Source organism: Cynocephalus volans, chromosome 6 (assembly GCF_027409185.1).
Source record: "Cynocephalus volans isolate mCynVol1 chromosome 6, mCynVol1.pri, whole genome shotgun sequence".
Classification (NCBI taxonomy): Eukaryota; Metazoa; Chordata; class Mammalia; order Dermoptera; family Cynocephalidae; genus Cynocephalus; species Cynocephalus volans.
This window is the reverse complement of record NC_084465.1, coordinates 117,464,331-117,487,305: the sequence shown is the minus strand read 5'-3', so window position 1 is coordinate 117,487,305 and position 22,975 is coordinate 117,464,331.

Sequence of the window (22,975 nt, the reverse complement as noted above, 5' to 3'; positions counted from 1 at the left end):
TTTCTTTGCTTTGCCTTGCGTATTTCTGCTCATTTTTAGCTTTATACTTTTAGGTTGTCTTTATACGTTTAGATATTTTAAACCTCTATTTTCAAATCTGTCAACTTTGGAAACTATCTATTGACTTGCTAAAATAAAAGAAAACGGCTGGCCCGTTTCTCAGTAGGTTAGAGCGTGGTTAATAATACCAAGGTCAAGGGTTCGGATCCCGGACCTGCCAGCTGCTGCCCCCCCCCCAAAAAAAAACACCAAAACCACACACACACTCAAAACAAAACGGTGCACTTGCTGGATTTCCGTCTTGTCTAATTTTGCCTCGAGGGTAGGGTAGGGCAGGCAGCGAAGGAAAAGAGCTCAATAAGCCTCGGAACGACGGTGGCTGCTGGCTGCTGCTTTCTGCTTTCCGCAGTTGCGTTCACCGTCCCATCCCAGGGGCCGCGGCACCTGCGTTATTCCCTCACCCAACTTGCCCCCGCCGTTCCTGCCACCCTCCTCTTAGCCAGAAGTATCGGGGAAGAGCCCGGGCGCTGCACCTCCAGCTGCTGCACATGTGCTCAGTAGACCTTATCTGATTCACTTTCTTCATTGTCTTCTCTTCTGTACAATCCCTTTCGTGGCAGGCAGGCGATGGTGAGAGTGTTTGTTAAGATCCATCTACTACTTTCCTGCCATGTGGGAAAAACAGTGCAGGGACCTAGCTGTTTTTCAGATCTCTGGTAGGACAAGAGAGGGGCTGCTCCTCTAGGGCCAGGGAATCTTTGCCCCAGGCTGCTAGCTCAGCCCCTCAGATTGGGGGATATTGCTAAGATTTTCAGAATTTTTGCCCTTACCTTGGGGTCCAGGGTAGTAGCTGCCTGTTGACTGCTTGAAGCTTCTGTATTTGTTTTTCTTCCGTTGACACTTTAAAGCTGTAACGTGGGATCATAAACATTCCCTTCCTCCTCTAAATAAATACTCATGGTGGCTTTTTTTTTTTTAATCTGAATTTTGTCAATTTTCTGTTCATTTCACCATATTGGGGTAGGAAAAGTATGTCTTTTTGCTTGTCTCCACCTTTATATTCCAGAAACTTTCCTTATTCTCTATAGCATAATATCTGTAGTATAATTATCCCATAATTTATCTAACCATGCTCTTATTGGTGGAGCCATTCATTAATTAATGGAGCAAGTAATTAATGCGCAGCGTGGGAAGAAAGCAGAGAAATAACCATGTTTATACAGAACTGGTGGAATTTTTAATTGATACAGTCCCCGAAAGATATAATCTACCAAAGATCTTAAAAATATCTGTACTCTTTCATTCAGAAATTCCACATGTAGACATTTATCTTAAAATGATAATGATAGGAAAGCCTAATGATTTCTATGCAAGAATCACTATTCGTTCTTTATTTGGAAGAGCAGAAAGTTGGAAACAAGTACCAACAATAGAGGGCTGGTTGAGAAAATTATGGTACATTTATGCAGTGGAACCTACCAGGCCATTAGCAGTATGAGGGCGTGGTTAAGGGACCTTTGCCCTATGTTTTAGTCCGTTTTGTGTTGCTATAACAGAAATGCCTGAGACTGGGTAATTTATAAAGAAGAGAGGTTTATTTGGCTTATGATTCTGGAACAGCTGCATCTGGTGCAGGCCTCAGGCTGCTTCTACTCATGGTGGAAAATGGCAGCCAGTGGCAGGTACAAGCAGATCACACAGCGAGAGGAAGCAAGAGAGAAAGAGGAGGTGCCAGGGTCTTTTAAACAATTAGCTCTTGCAGGAACTAATAGAGTGAGATCTCATTCATTAATCTCCTCACCTAGGGAGCGCATTAATCCATTCATGAGGGATCCGCCCTCATGACTCAATCAGTTTCCAACACTGCCACATTGGAGATCAGATTTCCACATGAGTTCTGGGAGGAAAATACATCCAAACTCCATCACCCTATTTGCAGAGAGTCCACATATAGGCATGTTGCCAGTTGTGTTTTTCATTCTGCTTTCATTGGCTTTACAACATGTGGAAATGATTCGTAGATTTTAACAATAAAGTCACTCCTAGTCCTGGTTCTGGCAAAGGCAGTGATGAGCATGAGTGCGTGTGTGTGCGTGTGTGTGTGTGTGTGTGTGTGTGTGTGTCTGCGCACTCACACATACATGCTTACATAGGAGTATTTTAAAAAGTATGTAATATAGTGGAGAAAATAATTTTTACTCACATCACCTCCATGGAGAATACTAAATTTATTTGAAAGAAATTTCATGATGAACTACTTAGAAGAAGGTATGAGATCACACATGATCTGAGTATGGCCTTGTGAGAGACAAGGAGAAGAATCTTTTAGCTTACCTCAGAGGAATGAAAAGACAGTGGAGGGAGTGAGATGTATCGGGGATTCCCAAGACACCCTCAAATATGAGAATTTCTTAGGAAGACTCTCAGAACTCAGAAAAGCTGATATACTCACAGGTACAGTTTATAACAGTGAAAGGATACAGATTAAAATGGGCAAAGAAAAAAGGTGCATAGGGCAGAGATCAGGCACGGGCTTCCAGTTGTACCCTTCTAGTAGAGTCATACAGACAATGCTTAATTCTCCCAGCAACGATGTGTGACAGCACACAGAGATTACTGACAACCAGGGAAGCTCACCTGAGCCTTAGTGTCCATGGTTTTTATTGGGAATCAGTTACCCAGCCTCCTTTGTCAAGTTTCTCATTCTGCTCCTGGATTGTTTTCCATATATTATTTAATTTTCTATCTGTATTTTCTTGTGACTCCCTGAACAACCTTAAGAGGATTATTCTGAATTCTCTCTCAGACATTTCATAGACCTGCTATTCCCTCTAGGTCCATTGCTGGTGCTTGGTTTGTTTCCTTTGGTGTGTCATATTTCTCTGTTCTTTCTCAATCTTTGTGTCTTTACATTGATGCCTGGGCATTTGAGGAGACTGCTACCTCCTCTAGATTTTATGGGTGTTCTTTGTTGGTAGTAGACCTTTACTGGTTAATATTGCAGCTTTGTCTCTGATCTGTGGGGTTTGTTTGTTTTGTTTTGTTTTTCTTCAGTTTTGTGTTGGATTATTACCTGCCACCCACCACTTAAACTCTGCACTGCAACTAATTTGTTGTCCTTTGGTTAATTCCAAAATTAGGGAACTTCCTGTGGGGACCAGCACATGAATACTGCGGTTGAGCTAAATTGCTGCTTCATGGCTGACTCTCTGGGAAAGGCTTTTTGTGTGGATCAGGTTTTAACTGTTGGCCTTTTCATCATTTCCAGGTCTTGTAGAGTCAGATACACCTGGGCTATGTGGAAATTCTGGCCTGGGCTGAGTCATCCCAGCAAACAGTGCCCCCTGCAATCCTACTGCCTTGATGAGTCTCCACAGAGTGGGCCTGCCAATCAGACAGCAGACCAGCTGCCTGCTGTGCCCCAATGTTCCCCTAGTGGGCCAGCCTCCCCGACATTCCAAATACTTCCCATGGGGCAGGCCATGTACTTGTCCCTTGTGGTGATTCTTGCAGGCCTCTGGGTGGTTCCTATCTTTGATCAGTTGGCTGCAGCCCTCACTCCTCTGTGGGTACATGGGAACCCCATCAGCAGTCTTGCTGGCCTGGGGGCTGGTATGCTGTGTACGAAGGCCCTCTTCTCCCCTGCAGACTCCAAGCAACTTCATGCAAAGGGCACAGCTCGGCTTTTATCAGCCTCTGCACCGCATGCTGCAGCTTCTTCCCACCCCTCACCGGGCCAGCCTTGATACAACCAAGGCTTGAAATGGTCAGAGTGGTCCCTTTTTTCTCTCTCCTTGGCTTTTCCTGCCCTCATGAACTCTGTGGTTCTCTCCTCCTCTTCCCATGAGCTCCAGTGGTCCCTTGTTGGCAGTCTTTGCTTTTTAATAGGTTGTAAATTGATCAGTTGTGGGAGATAGTGATGCTGGGGAACATCTATTTTGCTATCTTAATGATGTCTCTCCCAAAGTAATGGTTTTCAACCCTTGTTGTACATTACAACCACCTGGAAAGAATTATTTATTTATTTATTTATTTATTTATTTATTTATTGGTGGCTGGCTGGTATAGGAATCTGAACCCTTGACCTTGCTGTTACCAGCACCACACTCTCCCAAGTGAGCTAACTGGCCAGCCCTGGAAAGAATTTTTTAAATGGCCCCACTCCAATGGAATCAGAGTCTCAGGGAATCAGGGCTGGGCATTAGTATTTTTTTTTTTTTTAGTTCCTTAGTTGAATCTAATGTGTAGCCAAGGTTGAGATTCAATGCTCAAAGGTGTTTTCGTCAGTCATAACGATGGTCCTGTTTACATATTACTTTAGAATAGAGTTTCTCAGCCTTGGCACTATGGACATTTGGGGTCAGATAGTTGTTTGTTGTGGGGAGCTGTCCTGTGCATTGTAGGATGCTTATTTAGCTGTATCCCTAGTCTCTACCCACTATAGGCCAGTAGCACCCCCTCCCCAGTTGTGACAATAAAAAAATATCTCCAGACATTACCAATGTCCCCTAGTAGGTTGACATCGCCTCTGGTTGAGAACTAGTGCCTTAAAAGAATTACTGAAGGTGCCACTTGCAGAAAATTTTCTTGCAAGGACAAATCTTCCCCTGCAACCTTTCTATCTGTGTTCTGCTAGTGTATCGATCAAATCTTTGTGAGGTGGTAGAGCAGGGCAGCTGACTGTGGTTTGCTTCGAGTGGAAAGTTGTGAGTGATTGTACTGAAAAATTAATACATACCAACATAAATTGGAAACCTTCTGAGTATTCCTGTGAAATGGTGTTTAAGAGCATAGCCAAAAAAAAGGCACAGTTGGGACAAATCCCAACTGCAACATTTACTCACTGGCTTATCTTGGTTTTTCAGTTAGCTTTTAGTAACCAAAGCCACTCCAAAACTTAATGGCTTAGAATAACACCTCTCTTTCTTCTCTTTATTGCTCATGGGTCTGTGGGTCAGCAGATGGTTTTTCTGGTCTTGTGTGGGCTTACTCACTTATTTGTGGTCAGCTGCAGGTGCAGAAGTGGCTCTGTTAATCTTGGCTGGGCTCTGTCACAGGCCTGGGCTCTCATCATGCAGAATGGCAATGATAAGGATTCCAAAAGAACGAGTGGAAAAGCATGAGGCTTCTTGAGGCCTAGGCTTGGAACTGGCCCATCATCCCATCCCCTGCATTCTTTTGGGCCAAACAGATCACAAGTCCAGTGGGTGGGAAAACAGATTCCTCTCTTAATGGGAGGAGCTGCAAAGTCACTTTGCAAAGTGACCGCGATGTGACAGACATGGAGGGATGGAGAGTTGTGGTCAGTCTACCACATTTGGGCAAGGTGTTGAACCTCATGAAGCCTCAGTTTTCTCATCTGTAAGATGGGGATAATGCCCCCTACCTCAGTCATGAAGATTCAGTGTGTAGTCAGTGCTTCCAAGTGACAGCTGCTATTCCTATTCCACTCTTTAATATATTTCAATGGTTGCATTTCACTCGGTGAGTGAAGTCAGAATTCCTAAGTGCAACTAAGAAAGCCTGAAGGTAGCATCATGCGTGCCCCCATTTTTGTCACTAATGCCGTGTCTTCCCCCTGGGATGCTCACCTGTCTCCTTGGCCACCTGGACAATTAGATGCAGATGAAATACAGTCTGCTCTAGGGCCTTCTTCTTCCCTGCCTCCCCTCCTCCTGAGAAGAGATCATTATTCCTTCTTAATGAAGATCACCAGTGATTCCGGAGATGACACGCATAGAGCATTAGGTATCACTGAATCCTACAGGGAGAAAGTCATTCCTGCTTCGGTTGTTTATCAGCCACTTCTGGTTACTCAAGAAAGTTTCATTCCAATGCTTATGTGTCTTTAACACCTCTCTACAACTTGCCAGCCTCCCTTTCTAACAGACAGAGCCCAAGTCTCAGAACTTCCAACAGGAAAAAATTCAATGACACGAGATTGCTTTCATCGTTTTTATTTTTATAGTTTCTTTCATGGCAGGTGATACTAGTTTCACATTTATCATGGCACTATCTAGTTTTCTTCAAAATCACATGTATTTGACCGATAAAAAAGAAATCATTTAAAAGAAGAAATAACTTAAGGAAATAACAACATGGGTGGTATGCAGGACAGAAATAGACAGGGGGTACCAGAGTGACAAGTTGGGAAAACTCCTGAAATAGATCAGCTGTACTCTAGCTCTTACAGGATTCCCTGGTTGAGTCATGACTTTGTCTAACACCAGATTCTACTACATGAGGAAAGTGACCGGGTCTGCCCAGCCTTCAATCCCAGCTCCGTGCAAAAGTGCTGGCAAATGTAAGCACTCCGTTACCAGTGTGGGAGAGGACCGAGCTGCCGATGATTCATGCTCCTGTACTCAGCTGAGTTGTGTTGTCTCCGTGGTGCTGGCAGGAGGACGAGGAGGAGTAACAGTAGCAGCTGTTGCAGTGGTAGTAAGAGTCGTAACAATAACAGTAGCAGTCCCAGTAGTAGGAGTAGCTGCTGTAGTAACAGTAGAAACTCATAGTAGTAATAGTAGCATCTGTTTATGGAGCCTCTAACGTGGGCCAAGCGTTGGGCTTGACTATGCATCTGCTCTAAAGACTCAATGACCCATTTTACAGATGAGGACATTGAGGCTTAATAAGGTAAAATAGTTTCCCCAAAGCCACTTAGGGAAGTAGAAGAGCTGGGAGTCAGGTCAGCGTGATCTCCAGGTTCGTGTTCTTCACCATGGGGACAGCCTCTCCCACAAGGGTCTCCAGAACTCAATGCTTTGCACATCTCCGAAGACAACGGGAATGCTGCTTCAGCAATTTATGTATAATTTAAGAGAATTCTGAAGCAGCTTGAATGTTTAAATTATGTCTTAGCAATGAAAAAAAAAAAATCTGCTTCTCTTCAGTCTATGTTCCCCAGAAATTCAGTAGACTATCTGAGAACTCTTGGGTCTGTTCTCCATCTCCAAACACCCCAGCCCCACTGTGCTATCCCCAGCCTCTGGTTTTTCTCATTTTCCTGAAGAAATGAGATTCAGATGGAAAAATACTGGCACAAGCTTGAGCGAGATTCTCTAATAAAGACACTGTGCATCACGCATGGGCTGCTACTGTTGCTATGGTGACAGCCACACTTTCTCCCAGACAGCTTGGATCTGAAGGGAGGGTGGACCCTAGGGGAACAAGTGGATTTCTCCAAACTGTCATTCCCTCTCACCTTTCCAGTTTCTCTCACCTCCCCCTCTCCCACCAGCCCCCACACTTCCTTCGATAGCGCTGACAGGGGGTACCAGCACCCCCCTCCCCGCCATCATAATTAGCATCTGGCTGTGAGCCCAGTCTCCTGCAGCACATTCCTCACCTTCCTTGCCAGCCAATCTCCTTTCCCCAGCATCCCTCCACCAGCACTGCCGCAGCTGCGGCACCAGCAAGGTCACCACCAACGCCAGCAATGACGAAGCACCCCTTTCCTCCATGGGTAGATGTGACACCAGTGAATGCCTGACTATCATCTGAGCCATTTGGGGTCATAAGATTGTGATTCTGAAAAAAGAGGTTGTCCCCTAAGAGGATGGGTACGGCTAAACTCCAGTTCTTGGAGGGGCTAAGAGACTCATTTGGCATAGGAGTCATCAGTTAGGTTCTCCAGGACAGAGAGAACATAGCAAGGTGGCCATAAGACATCACAGAAGGGTGAAGAAAGAATCAGAAAAGTGTGTGTCCATGCGTCCTGGAGCCTGGGGTACTGAAGACAGTGATGGCACTGATAAGAATGATTGAGGTCATAAGCACAGTGACAACAGCACCATTTATTGAGCATTTCACTGTGTGCCAGACACGATGATAAGCACATAACAGGCAACAGTGCGTGTAATCCTCACACTGACTATGCAGTGGTATGTGGTGGCCACGTGGTAGCTACTGCCACTACACCCATTTCACAGATGGGAATGTAAGGCCTGGAAAAGTTTAGTATCACACCCTGAGGAGACAATCACACAAATCCAAAATGTGGGACATCCTGCAAGACAACTGGCCTGCACCCTTCAAAAATATCAGTGTCACTTACAAAAAGGTAGAAATCTTTTCTAGAAAAAAAGAGTTAAGAGACAGGACCAAATGCAATTTCTGATCCTGGATTGGATCCTGACCAGAAAAATAAAAACAGCCATGAAGGACTTTTGAGGCATTTAGACTGCACAGGCTGAGTACTTAGGGGAGAAGTGTCATGATGCCTGTAACTTACTTATACATATACCCCCCACACACATATGTAGCAAATACAGCAAAATATTAACAACTGTTGAATCGAAATGGTTCATCACTGAGTCATCATGCACTATTTCTTCAACTTTTCTGTTTATATGGAAACTTTCATAATAAAAATCAAGGCTCAAGGTCACACAGCAATGACATTTCAGAAGTGAACTCAGATCTGGGCCATCTTGCTTCAAAGTTATGTTCTGGAACAGGGCTCCACAGAGGGAGAGGGCTTTGCTCACCTAGAGATGCAGGAGGGTCCCCTTTGCAAGTGGCCACATCCCAGGCAAAGATAAGGAAGCAGGTCTGGCAGAGTGTGAGAATCCCACCACTTAAAGCAGTGAACCAACCTTCCAACTGTTGATGCAGGGAATATTTTGGGGGAGACAACTATGCGACTGTCACCAGCAGAAGGAACACAGCTGTGCATGAACACAGAAAAGTCCTCGCCCCGTGGAGCTTACCACGTATCCACCTTAGCTACCGTTCTCAGCAGCAGAGCCTGTTATCAGATACCGCCTGAAACGCATTTCTGGGTGCAGCCTGGGAAGGGAGTTGCAATAATAGTCCATGATCGTTTTTGTTGCATTAAGAAAATATCGGCGATATCAGTAACAACATCAACCATCATGACATCGTCAGGGCCAACCCATGGCTCACTTGGGAGAGCATGGTGCTGACAACACCAAGTCAAGGGTTAAGATCTCCTTACCAGTCACCTTAAAAAAAAAAACAAACCGTGGTGACATTGTCAAGAGTATTTCTTAAAAGCACTATGTCCAAAAATTTCTTTCAAAACTAAATTTAACAAGCCTTAAAGGCTCTTGCTGAGACTGGTCATTTTCTCATTTTAAGAAAATAGGGCTGGCCGGTTAGCTCAACTAATTAGCACACAGCCTTCTTAAGACCGAGGTCTAAGGGTTCAGTTCCCCGCACCCACCAGCTGCAAAAGAAAGAAAAGAAAATTATTCCAACTTGGGTGGTAATTGGAAAGAAAGAAAATAAAATTATAAAAGACTTGAACTTAATAAATGTCTTTGTTGTTTTATCTGTGCTTTGCTCAAAATTTAGTACCACATTGCTAGCTTTGCTGGATAGTCTTAGTTTCTAATTGATTCTTAATATGCCAGGAGCTAAGCAGTGGTTCTAATCCTGGTTGCATTTTAGAATCACCCGGGAATTTTTGGCACCTGCTGATCCCCAAGCACAGTCATACCGGGGTCTCTGAATGAAATGAGATAGGGTCTAGTCTGAAATATGCTGTAAAAACAGGGTTAGTGACCTGTACCGATTGCCTTTCTGCCCTCTTCCTCCAAATATTGGTTGGTTGTTTTTTGGCAGCTGGCCCACATAAGGGGATCTGAACCCTTGACCTTGCGGTTACAACACCACACTCTAAGCAACTGCGACAACTGGCCAGCCCTCCACATATTGGCTGAAGCATCTGCTGAACTTTAACTACATTCTGGCAACACATAAGTAGATCAACAAATGAAATTATTAGATTATCAGTTAATAAAAAAACAAAACCATGGGACTTATAAAAATATTTAATAGCATGAGATGAATTACAGAGAAGAGCTCAGAAGAGAATGTTTCTCGTGAAACAAAGATTGGTTGCAAAGAAGGCAGTGTGTTCTAAAAAATGGTCTATGCTCAATGAAATAAAAGCGTAGCTAATAGGCCAAGAGTGAAAATAAAAAAGTGGATCCAAAGGAAAACACGTTAACTTTATAAAAATTCCATTGGAAGCAGGAAAAGCAGAAATAACACAGGAGAAAGTTGTATAAATGCAACAACGTTGGGAAAGGCAGAGGAAATAACTCAAGAAATGAAACAAATAATAGAAGAAAATGATTGTGGAGCTTCTGAGCTCAGTGCAGTTGGAAAGAACCGGCAGTGAAACTTGTTTTTCCCTGCTGAATAAACTAATGAATCTTTTTTTTATTTATTTACTAGATATGCTTTTTCTTTTTTTTTTTTAATTGACACATAATACTTGTACACATTTATGGGGTACAGTGTAATGTTTCCACACATGTATACATTGTGTAATAATCAAATCAGGGCATTTAGCATATCCATCACCTCATACATTTATCATTTATTTGTGGTGATAAATTCAAAATCCTCTCTTCTGCCTATTTCAAAACATGCAATACAGCATTGTGAACACCAGAACGTTTTCTCCCTGTCTAACTGTAACTTTGTACCCATTAACCAATCTCTCGCTATTCCCCACCCACCCACCCTTCCCAGCCTCTGGTAACCACTACTCTATTCTCTAACTCTACAAGATCAACTTCTTTAGATTCTACCTATGAGTGTGGTCTTGTGGTATTTGTCTTTCTATGCTGGCTTATTTCACTTAACATAATGTCCTCCAGGTTCATTTGTGTTGCCACAAGTGACAAGATTTTAGGTTTTTCTGGCTGAATAGTATTCCATTGTGTATGTATATCACAGTTTCTTTATCCGTTTGTCTGTTGATGGACACCTAGGTTGATTCCATACCTTGGCTATTGTGAATAGTGCTGCAATAAATATGGGAGTGCAGATACCTCTTTGACATACTGATTTTATTTCTTCAGGGCATATACCCAGCAGTGGGATTGCTGGATCATACTGTAGTTCTATCTGTAGTTGTTTGAGGAACCTCCATACTGTTTTCCATAATGGCTGTACTAATTTATAGTCCCACCAGCAGTGGATAAGAGTTTCCCCTTTCTTCAAATCCATGCCAACATTTTGTTATTTCTTGTCTTTTTGAAAATAGCCATTCTAATTGAGGCCTCATGGTGGTTTTGATTTGCATTTCCCTGATGATTAGTGATGTTGATCATTTTTTCATATACCTATTGGCCATTTGCATGTCTTCTTTTAAGAAATGACTTTTGCCCATTTTTAAATCAGATTATTTGGGGGTTTTTGCTATTGAGTTGTTTGAGTTCCTTATGTACTCTGGATATTAATCCCTTATCAGATGCATAGTTTGCAAATATTTTCTCTCATTCTGCAGACTGTCTCTTTATTCTATCGATTATTTACTTTGTTGTGCAGAAGATTTTTAGTTGATGTAACCCCATTGGCCTATTTTTGCTTTTGTTACCTGTGCTTTTGGGGTCTTATCCAAAAAATTCTTGGCCAGACCAATGTTATGAAACATTTTCCCTATGTTTTCTTCCAGTAGTTGTATTGTTTGAGGTCTTACATGTAGGTCTTTAATCCATTTTGAGTTGATTTTGGTATATGGTGAGAGATAGGGGTCTGGCTTCATTCTTCTGCATGTGGATATCCAGTTTTCCCAGAACCATTTATTGATGAGACTGTCCTTTCTGCAATGTGTGTTCTTGGCGCGTTTGTCAAAAATCAGTTGGCTGTAAGTGCGTGGATTTATTTCTGTGTTCTCTATTCTGTTCCATTGGTCTATGTGTCTATTTTTATGCCAGTTGACAGTGAATCTTAAAGCTGAAATTAATGATATAACACAGCAAACACAGCAATGGTTCATTCTTCAGAATCATTATCACAGGGGTGGGCGAGTACACAAACCGTCCTAGGGGGCACACAGTCATAGATGATAAAAGTCTGGTTGAGGAACCATCACATCAGACCTGAAAGCATCATGAACCCCCTTAATGACTAGAACAAAGAAGCTCAGCCCTATTATGAGTCTCTCTCAAGGACTAAAGACTGCAGGTTACAAATAATTTTTATTTACAACAACATGTTGCAAACTTACCTGTTTTCTTAAATGCAAGTCAATCTCTGGACATGTATTAATAAAATGAATAAAAGGGGGGATGGGAGTTGGGAGTTGGTTTAAAATAAAAACAAAACAGCTGTTTGGATATGGTTAGTCTACAGGCAAGTAAAGCAAAAATACCAGTGGCAAATTAGTTCAAAAAATCTTGAGTTCTGAGTACCTCTTTTCTAAATGCCTAATTCCCAATATAAGGCCAATTCAGGTCAAATGCTAACGTTTATAAATGGTCTACTTTTTAATTTCCGTCTTGCGATTCCAAAATAAAATAGTATTAAATGATTTGGAGGGCCCACAGAGGGTGAGTTACCAGTTTGCCAGGGTGGCATTAATAATCTGGGACTAACTGGAAAGGGACTTTGCAAGTAACAGAGCAACCTGGATTTTAGATGCACGTGGGACATACTTCCCTCTCCATTGCAACAGAGCTACACATAAAAGCAGGGAAATTCTTCAATGTATTGCAACAGAAGGTGAGGCCCTGTAAAGTGATCCTTTTAAGCATTATTTATGCTTTTCAACTCTCCCCTCCCCAACACGCACACATCAGTCCAAATCTGAACGATCCTATGGAGCGATCTTTTTTTAAAAGGATCACAAGGAAGATTTTGGAAAGGCTGCTAAAGTAACCATCTCATTCAAGCCACCCAAATTCTCCAACCAACACCCCCAATTTCATGTAGTTTTCTGATCCCAAGGGGGGGAAAATTTTTTTTAAACAGCACAAGGCCCATGGTGGACAGAGAGAATGCACTGGACTTGCAATAGTTTAGGAAAGTTATTTTGCATGAGAAAAGCTCTGATACTTCCTACTCAGCTAGTAAATTTCCTAAGATTTCAGATTGCTAAGGGACATGGATGCATTTTAGCTTTAAAAGAGGATATCTCATATCTTTGAGAGGATTCATTTTATATATGGAATAGTGAGTACCCACATGGGGTCTAGAAATTCACACCAACTCGCCCTTCGTGCTCCTGGAGACCTCTGCTTCTGTGCCTACCGGAGGGTGTGCAACTTCACAATCACAGGGTCCAGGAGGATGTGCCACCCGTGGCTTTTCTTCCCACTCTTTCTCCCACTTACCACAAGCAATTCTTTTCATCTCACCTGATGGAACTACTCCCAACCAATGCATTAGGTCTGAATGAAAAAGGAAAGCCTGGCAGTCTGTCAGACACTACAATAACTTCAAGGATGGACATTTAATTCAGATAATGCCTCAGAATTCTTCTATGTGCCAATAGGATAAAAAGAGTCAAGAATGATTTACCCCGCCTGTCTTCACCTCTGCATCACTCCTCAGCCTTCTCCTTGCCCCACTCCCCACCTCTGAAGCTGTTCTCAGTAGTGTCACCAGTGATCTCCTTTTTGCATCATAGATATTTCTTGACTTCTTGACCATGTTTGACATAGCTGATCACTCTTTTTCTTTCAGTTCTCTTCTCCTGAAGAATCCATTACATCCCCTCCTGTCTCTGACTGCTCTTTTATTTTTTCTCTTCTCTTTTTCTTTTTACCTTCTCTTTCCTTTTGCCCATCCTTTAGATGTTCCTATTCCTCAGGGTTCCACTAGTCTTTTTTTTTTAAGACTAGTCAAGTGCAGTAGTAAGAAGGGGAAAGAGTAGAACAAGGAGTTTGATCTGTAACTGACTGTGAACGATCAATTGAAACATCTCACTACCTTCGGACCAGGCTCCACTAGCCTTCTTTTCTCTGTACAGCACTGGTGTGGCTTTAAAGATCACCACCCTGCCACTGACTTCTCGTCATCTGTCTCCTGTTCAGGCATCACTCCTGAATTCCTCAACTTGTGTCCAGTTACCTCCTGAACATCGCCTGGTTGTCCCACAGATTCCTTAAATCCGACGTGTCCAACACTAGGCTTCTTATCCTTCCCTAAATCTAATCCCCCTCCAGTTTTCTTGCTGTCAGGGAAAGGCACCAGCATCCACCCATTACCCAAACTTAAAACACAGGAGTCATCCTGAGCTGCTCCACCGCTTTCATTACCACATACAATCCGTCACAGACCATGGTGAGTCCACCAGTAAAGCAGCTCGAGAGCCACGTGGCCACTCTCTTGTTCCTATGCGCATCTTCTCTCTAGCTGCCTTCTCTCTGCTGTGCTGTAAACTCCACCAGGGCTGAGCTTTGTCTGTTCTGTTCACCCTTTTACCCTAGTACCTACAATGATGGCTGAGCACAACATAGGTGCTCAGTGCACACTTGTTGAATTGATGAGCGACTCTTCCATCAGCACCCACCTCGATCTGCTTAGACTTCCTCTGTTTTCTCTCTTCCTGTTCATCATTCATGCAGTTGCTGGTTATCTTTCCCATGGTGGGTCTCCTCCAAGAGGGCCCCTGGTGATTCTTCTGATACTCATGCCCTCGTGTAATCCCCTCCCCTTGAGTGTGGGCTGGATGTAGTGAATCACTTCTACTGAATAAAGTATAGTAAAGTGATGGGATGTCACTTCCAAGAGGAGGGGACAAAAAGACTCTGGCTTCCATCTCGTGTACCCTCTCTTGCTTGCCCTCTCTGAAGACAGATAGCTACTATGTTGTGAGCTGTCCTAGGGATGGGCTCACATGGCGAGGAACTGACAAAGAACCACCAGCCAACAGCCAGCAAGGAGGTCTGCCAACAGCCATGTGGATTCTCCCCGACTTGAGTCACCAGATGAGACCATAGTCCTGGCCAATACCTTGATTACAGCCTTGTGAGAAACTGTGAGATAATAAATGTTGTGGTATTAAGCTGCTAGATTCTGGGGAAATTTGTTATAGATAACCAATATATGACCTAAGGCTCAGTTTCAAACTCCAAGCTCTAAACCCTCTAACAGCCTAAATTAACCATAGTATATCCACACCATGAAATACTACAGAGTGGTTAAGAGAGACTGTCAATCTTTAAATACTAATGTGAAATGACCTTTAAGACATTGGATTTTAAAAAGCAAGGTGCAGAAAAATATTTATTGTAGGATGTCATTCACCATAAAGAAAAGATATAATGTAACACATGATAGATTAAATATTTTCTATAGCTACCCATGAATGTATGTAAATGAATAGAAATAAGTTTGGAGGTAAACATATCAGATGATAACAGTGGTTTCCTTGGGGTGCTTTAGAAGGACTTAAACTTTGTCTACAGGTTTAGAAATTTTCACATAAAGAAAATATACACAACTTTTGTAATAAAAAGATAAATATTATTTTTAAAGGAAGGAGGTGGGCATAAAGGTTTTACTGCTCAAAATGGAAATTTTCTTTTATTTAGTAAAGTTCATTCCAATACAACTGAAACAATACAAGGCTGTATCAAATAGAAAGTAAGAGTCTGTAATAGTCCCATCTTCTTAATTAATCATTATTAACAGTGTGTTTTATATTCCTCCATACTTTTTTCTAAATCTAATAAATAACAATGGGATCTTATTTTACTTACTATTCTGCAAACTGATTTTTTTCTGTTAATGATATACATTTTCTTTCTTTTTTTTTTTTTTTTTTGGTAGCTGACTGGTATGAGGATTAGAACCCTTGACCCTGGTGTTGTAACACTGTGCTCTAACCAACTGAGCTAACTGGCCAGCCATATTAGTGAAATATTTTGGACATCTTTCTATAATTATACATTTGGAGCTACTTTTTTTTTGCATAGCTGCATATCGTTCCATCACATACACGTGTTGTTAGTTCAGCTGCTAAAACGTAAGCTCCAGGAGAACAGAACTTCATCAGGCTTGTTTACTGTTCTTCCTTGGAGGCTACAACAGTGCATGAAGCTTAATAGGTACTCGGAAAATACCAGCTGAGTGAATTAATTTAACTAGTCAACTATTGATAGACATCTGATTTGACTCCACAACAGTAGATTGCTATTTTCACATTAATGTGATTATTTCCTTGAGATGCATTCCTAATGATTAAATTACTAGGTCAAAAGGGATGCATGTTTAAAAATCTCAAAACAAGTTGCCAAATTCCTCTTCATCCAGCTTGTAGTATATTGCAATCCTACCCATCAGTATATAAAAGGACATATATGCCCAACACCCCCACCAGTGTAGGATAAAGTTCATCTCTGACATCAGTCATGATGGGGTACTCAACTACAAATACGGTGTAGAGAAATAGACAGCAGCTGTTTCATGAAACTGAGCAGAATGCACTGAGTCTATCAGGTATGCTTGGGAAATTAATTTAAATGAAGAGTGCATCAGTCAGGGTCCTAGCAGGAAAGACACGGCATGCTCAAATTAGGTCATTTAAGGACGATTTAATAGAGGGACTCCATGCAAAGGGAGGACAGGTTGACAGAAAATCACAAGGATCCACAGGGACTGATTACAATGGGCTCCGTTACCACCCCTAGGCCTAAGGAGTGGTAAATCACCACTAAGTCACCACTAAGGGGAATGGTGACTCCTGGATCCTGGAGACTGAGAAGCCTACGTAGAGAGGGGCACCTGGACAGGAGCTGGGACCTTAAGGCAGCCTGCATCCAGAGTCAGCACAGAGAAGCTGGAGAATAAACACCCAACCCCACTCTCCTCCCTCCCCCAATCACCTTCTGGAGCTCCCTATTGATCATAACCAATGGTAAGCCAGAAGGCAAGGGAGCCCCTTGAACAGTCCAGACACTCAGCCTCCCAAGGCACAGGGCATTGAGCACGCACTAAGTGTTCAATAAATGTGTCATTGAACTTAACCCTCACAATAATCCTTCAAGATATTCGCTTACATTCCAGTGGGAAACTGAGGCTGAGAGGATTAATTAACTTGCCTAAGGGCACATAGCTAGTTTTGGAGGCTCCAAAGCCCAGTGCTCTCGAGTGCTCTGGAGCATGGATCTGCAGACAAGGAGTTGACATGACTTGCACAAACACATTATCAAATATTGAAATCTCCCAACACAGTTCTGGTTGCAGGAAAAGACGCTCCTGCAGTTTTTATGACCTGCGAGGTGGTGGTAACTCAGGTAAGGCTCAGCGGAAGAGTCACAGTTCTCAGCATCTCCAATAACATCACCTACTAGCTGTGGGCAATTCCTTAGCTCTTACCTCTGTCCTCAGTTTCCTCGCCTGTAAAGTGAGGATAATCATAGTCTTTACCTCAAAAGGGTGGTTGTAAGGACTCAGTGAGTTAAAACCTGTGGAGTGCCCAGCACATATGTAGTCAAACGCTCTAGCACAGAGCTATAATAGCCCCTACGGCAAGTACATATGCACCGTATTAGGTATAAAGGTGTTATCACCTGTGTCAACGCTAACTCACAGGGAACTGCTGCTTCCTGGCCTTAGTTCTCCTTCAAAGGTCCTGATGTATAATCTTAATTAGATTCTGCACCCCAAAGCCAGGAGCATCTTGTCCAGGCCTCATTGACCTTCTGTACAGAGCCAGACAGTAAATATTCTCAGCTTTCTGGGCCATACATCTCTGCTGCAGCTCTTCAAAACTGCCATCATAGCACAGGAGCAGCCATAAACAACCTGTTAATAAATGGGTGTGTCCATGTGTCAATAAAACTTTATTCATAAGCACTGAGATTTGAATGATACATGTCACAACATAGTATTCATCTTTTGATTCATCTTCAATGATTTAAAAATGTAAAACCACTTTTGATTCAAGGGCCATACAAAAACAGGCAGTGGGCCCGTTTAGCCCTCAGTTTGTAGTTGGCCAACACCTAGTCTAGGCCCCTTCAGACACGGCAGACCCCCTAACAGTGCACATAAAATTTGGCTTTCTTCTGTACTCACTCTGAGTCAGGCCTGGGAGCAAACCGCACTGCTTCCAATTAGAGATTAATCTCCCTGGTCCCTATGTGATCCAGACTCTGGCACCTGCCTTCATGCTTCTGGGAACTTCAGTCCCTCTGGCCTTCTTCCACTTCTTCCAAGGGTCCAATTCCTTCCCAACTCAGGGCTTCCAGAGGAGCCATCCCTCTGCCCTGGAAGCACCTGCCTGTCCACAAGCTGCATGATTTGGGGATTGCTGTTGCCTTCTTTCCCATTGTACTTCTGGGAACCAACATAATGCCTAGCATACAGTAAGTGCTCAGTAAATGTCCATCAAATTTAACCCCACTACAATCTTTCAAGGTCGTGGCTTATAGACCAGTGGGGAAATGGAAGCTCAGAGAGATTAATTAATGTGCCCAAGGTCATACTGCATTTTATTTTTTAGGTGGAACCATGTGGGGTTTTTTGTTTGTTTTGGGGAGTTTTTGGTGGCTGGCCAGTACAGTGATATCAGTTTTACCAACACCACACTGTAATCAATGGAGCTCACCGGCCAGCCCCTCGTACTGCATTCTTAAGTGCACTGATCTGTTTCCCAAGTACTCTCAAAGTGCCGTAGATTCTGGTGCCACTATCAACCATTTGGTGACCTTGAGCAAGTGACTTCACCTCTGTGCCTCAGTTTCTTCTTCAGTAAAATTGTATAGTAAGAATTTCTTCCTGGGTCGTTGTGAGGATTGAATGAGTTAATGGATCTAAAGTTCATAGGAACATGCCTGGCATGCAGCAAGTGCAATATAAGCGTTAGTTTGGTCGTGTTGTCAGCGTTCAGCCCCCAGCTGTGACAGAATCAGAGGGGATCTTAGATCTGGACACAGAATGTCTTCTCCTTCAGCCCTGGGTTGACACTACCCCTGGGACTGCATGACTGGAGTTGCCACTCAAGCCATGGTGCTGAGGGCCCTTGGAGGAACGTTCCTAATGAAAACCAGGACCTCTCAGACTAGGACGTGAGGCTACCCTGGCTTCGTGGGGGTTAAGTCCAACCAGAACGTGTTTATTTTCCCCTGTGTCTGGAAGGGCCTCCCTGGTCTCCATGGCAACCCGACTTCCTGTCCTGGTTTTCCCTTGGATGAGATACCTACTGAATGCAGAGGCGTCTGGACTAAAGCGTGGGGTGGAGGCCAGTGTTGGGGCAGTTTCCTTCAAGTGCCTCCCCCACACAGGCTGAGTGGCCAGCCTGGCTGGGGCCCGTGTCACAAGAACCTTTGTTTACCAGTCTGGACATCCAACTTAGGGTGAAGTCGTGGAATCCTGCCTGGAATCCTCCTTACGCATCATTTTCTTTTCTTCTCCATTTTTGAGGGTTTTTTTTCCCTCCTGAGGCTGAGGAAACAGAGGGTCATGCACATCTCCAATTTGCTAAGAATATATCTAAACCCTGTTAATCACAGGCCATACCCCATGTCTGGGCACTTCACTAATAATTATTTATTTGTTCATTCATTCATTGGTCATTTGATTCATTCAGCAAACATTTGCATCGTAGATTAAACGCCAAAATGGTGCTGGAGCTGAAGAAACAAAGAGGAATAGATCCAGTCTTTTCTCTCAAGAAGCCTCTCTACTTGGTGAGTGGAGACAGGCGTGTAAATAACTAAACACTAGACAATATGATCGGCGCCTTGGCAGAGGCCTCCAGGGGTGGTGTGCGATCATGATGGCAAGCACAGTCTCTGCTATCTGCCTGTATTCAGATTCTGCTCCTAAACTCTGTGGCCTCAGGCAAATCCTACCCTGAGCCTCAGTCTTCTCATCTGTAAAGTGGGGATAATGATGGTATTCACGTGGGAGCATATACAGAGGGGTGGTTAGGAGTCTGCATTCTGGAGTGGGACTGACTGGTTCAGATCTCAGCTCAATCACTTACTAGCTCTGTGTCCTTGGGAAAGTTACTTATCCTCTCTGTTAAATGGAGACTGTCCTAGGGCCTACTTCACAGAGCTGTTTGAGGATTAAACAAGCAAATGTGTGCACTTAGAACAGAGATCTTCAACCTGTCTGTATCACTACCACTACCTCAAGGGACCCTGAGAGCTCACAGGAGGGAGACATTGGATCTCCCAGGAAAATTGAGAATTGGGGTGGGGTGGTTGGGCGGTGAGGGAGGCCTTACCAGAGGAGGTGATATCTAGATAATTAGCTATTTATATAACTATCTGTTCAATGTCTATATCTCTCCTACCTCCTTGATGTTGAGATCATTTCTGTCTCATTTCACTGTCTTATCTCCACCTCCTGGCACAGCCCATGGAGCTGGAGATCAATGAATGGATGAATGACCGAATGACTAAAAGACGAAGTCTAACCTCTGTCATGGCATTCAAGGTCTTTTACAATTTGACTAAGACTTAGTCTAATTTCTGGAAATTCTTTCTGAACCTACCACCCCAGGCTCTAGTTGTAACAAATCTTCGGAAGTCGTGGCTTAGTAATATTGTATTGTATATTTCAAGATAGCCGGAAAAGAATATCTTGAGTGTTATAACCTCAAAGAAATGATAAATGTTTAGGTGATAGATATGCTCACTATTCTAAATAGGTCATTACATAATACATGCATTATTGAATCAACAAACTATACCCTATAAATACGTACAATAAAAAAATTAAAATTTTTAAAAACTTAAATTAAAAAAAAAGTCATGCTTTGATAGGTTGTTCCAACTTTCTGGGACATCCTTCTTTTCTTCCCTAGCAGGTGAAACCCTGCTCATTCGTTTATTCCTCTACTTGCATTTATCCAAAATAACTGTTGTGATCACTGTTTGAAGGAATTGCGCTCAGGACACGATGAGATACATTGTGAAGGACAGTGTGTTACCTCCTCGACACCCTTTTCTGGCTCTCCACCGTTCTGGAGCCTCTTGAGGCATTGCTCCTCAGCTCCAGGGCAGCAGAAAAAGTATGAGACTGATTGACTAATCATATTTCATCCTCTGTGTCAGCAATTGATTGAGAAATCCAGAACTAGGTCAATCAGAATATGGCATTCTCTTAGAGACAAAGGTTGGTTTAAGACTGGGCAATGACCCAGGTCAGTCCGGTGAGTCCCAGAGGGAGGTGAGACAAGTGTTCATGACCCTTAAGAGAGAGCCTCGAGATGCACTGGTCTCTCCTGGACATCATCAAGTGAAAACATGAGGCTTTCTCTCTACAAGCCTTTGAAAGAAACCTATGTAGGACGGAACCAAGGCAAATGGATTAGGAGCCACTGGGTCAAATCAAACTTGAAGTCTATTCTGAATCTGGACTCTTTATGGAATTCAACTGTTTCCACATTGTTTAAGCCAATTGAAGGTATGTTTTCTGGTTTTTTAAAAAAAATGCCAGGAGCATCCCAACCGGTATAAATATGTAACATGGGAATCTCACCTGGACAGGGTTGGCATTGAGCCAAGTCCTAGAAATATTAACCATAAAGAGGCAGCGTAGGCTCTTGCAGAGGAGAGTGATGTGACCAGATCCAATGCTTTAAACACAGCCCTCTGCTTTTTTCTGCTGGGCTTGGAAATGTGCAGATGGAAGCCTAGGAGAGATGAGGTCAAGGGAAATCGAGTTATGATGATGCAGGCCACAGGGACGAGTTCCTAGGAGAGGAGCACACCTGGCATGAGAAAAAGCAAGGCCTGTGCAGCAGAGTGAATGAGGAGGAGAGAAGCAAGGGTGAGTTCAGGGGGGCAGGCAGAGGCCAGACCTTGAGGGGCCTGCTGGGCCACAGGGAGGGGCTTGAGTTTTCCTCTCAGAAGCTATGGGGAGGTTTTGAGCAGAGAGTCATATGATCTGATTCACACTTTTAGAAGATCACTCTGTGGAGATGAGACTGGGAGTGAGGGACTGGGCTGGAGGCAGAAGTAAAATGAGTTAGGAGGGCACTGCAGTCATCAAGGTAGAGAAGACGGTGGTTGGGACCAGGGTCGTAGCTGTGGTAAGAAAATATTTGGCATGGCCTGTTTGAGAATGGGGCCAGAGCGAAAGAAACAGTGTCTAGGGAGTTGCTTCTGATGACATCATTTGAGCCCCTGGATCCAGCTATGCCTGAAGCTATTTCCCCCAACCTTTAAAATGATGTCAGCCAATACATTCTATTTTATGCTTTAAAAAGAAAAAAAGAAAGAGGGCTGGCTGGTTAACTCGGTTGGCTAGAGCATGGTATTATAACACCAAGGTCATGGGTTTGGATCTCCCTACCAGCCAGCCACCAAATAAAGAAAAACAGCCCTCTTGTGGCAACGAGGAAGGTGGTCAGGATATGAGACTGGAGGCAGGACCATGGTGCAAGGGCACATGTGGTGTAGTTATGGACCAAGGAGAAATGATTGAAGGAAACACCTAGGACCGGAGACTAAAGTGTACACATTGATAAGGATTCTTCCTCATATGAGTGTTCTTAGATGTAGCACCACATGACAGGCCTAGAGAAAAGTTAGGAATATTCATTCATTCAACACATTTTTATTGAGCTATTAGGTGCCAGTACTGTGCTAGCCACTGGGGATATAGCTGTGAACAAGACAGACATAGATTGCTGCGTTTAGAGAGCTTACATTTTAGTGGAGGGACAGACAATAAGCAAAATGAATAAGAACACATGTAAAGATGATTACAAAAAGAATTTTTTTTTTTTTTTGATGGCTGGCTGGTATGGGGATCCGAACCTGTGACCTTGGTTTTAGAAGGCTGTGTTCTAACCAAAGGAAAAAAAATTTAAAGGGAAAATAAATAGGAAGTATCAGGGAAGGGAGATTATTTAGCCAGAAGTTCCCACTCCATGGTCTTCAAAAGTAGTTTTTACCTCAACAAAAAGCTTCAAGAAATGGTACGTTTCTGTATTCTGCGGCTGACCAGGTACAGAAAAGTAACTACTACTGTGATAAAATAATCCTAATATTCATCAGGTGCCTACTCTATGAAAACCAAAAGTGTTGTTTGAATCTGTTCACAAATATTATTTTACCCAATCTCCATTTTTAGATCACAGAAGCAAGTCAGCGATGTAAAGTAAGCTGCCCAAAATAGCGCAGTGGAAACAGTTCTGAACCCAGATCTGTTCAGCACTAAGTCCTTTGCTCTGCTTTCTGACTGTATAGTGCCAACTTGTAGAGTAACTCCTCTTAATTCCAAATTCATGTCCTTCGGCAACTAT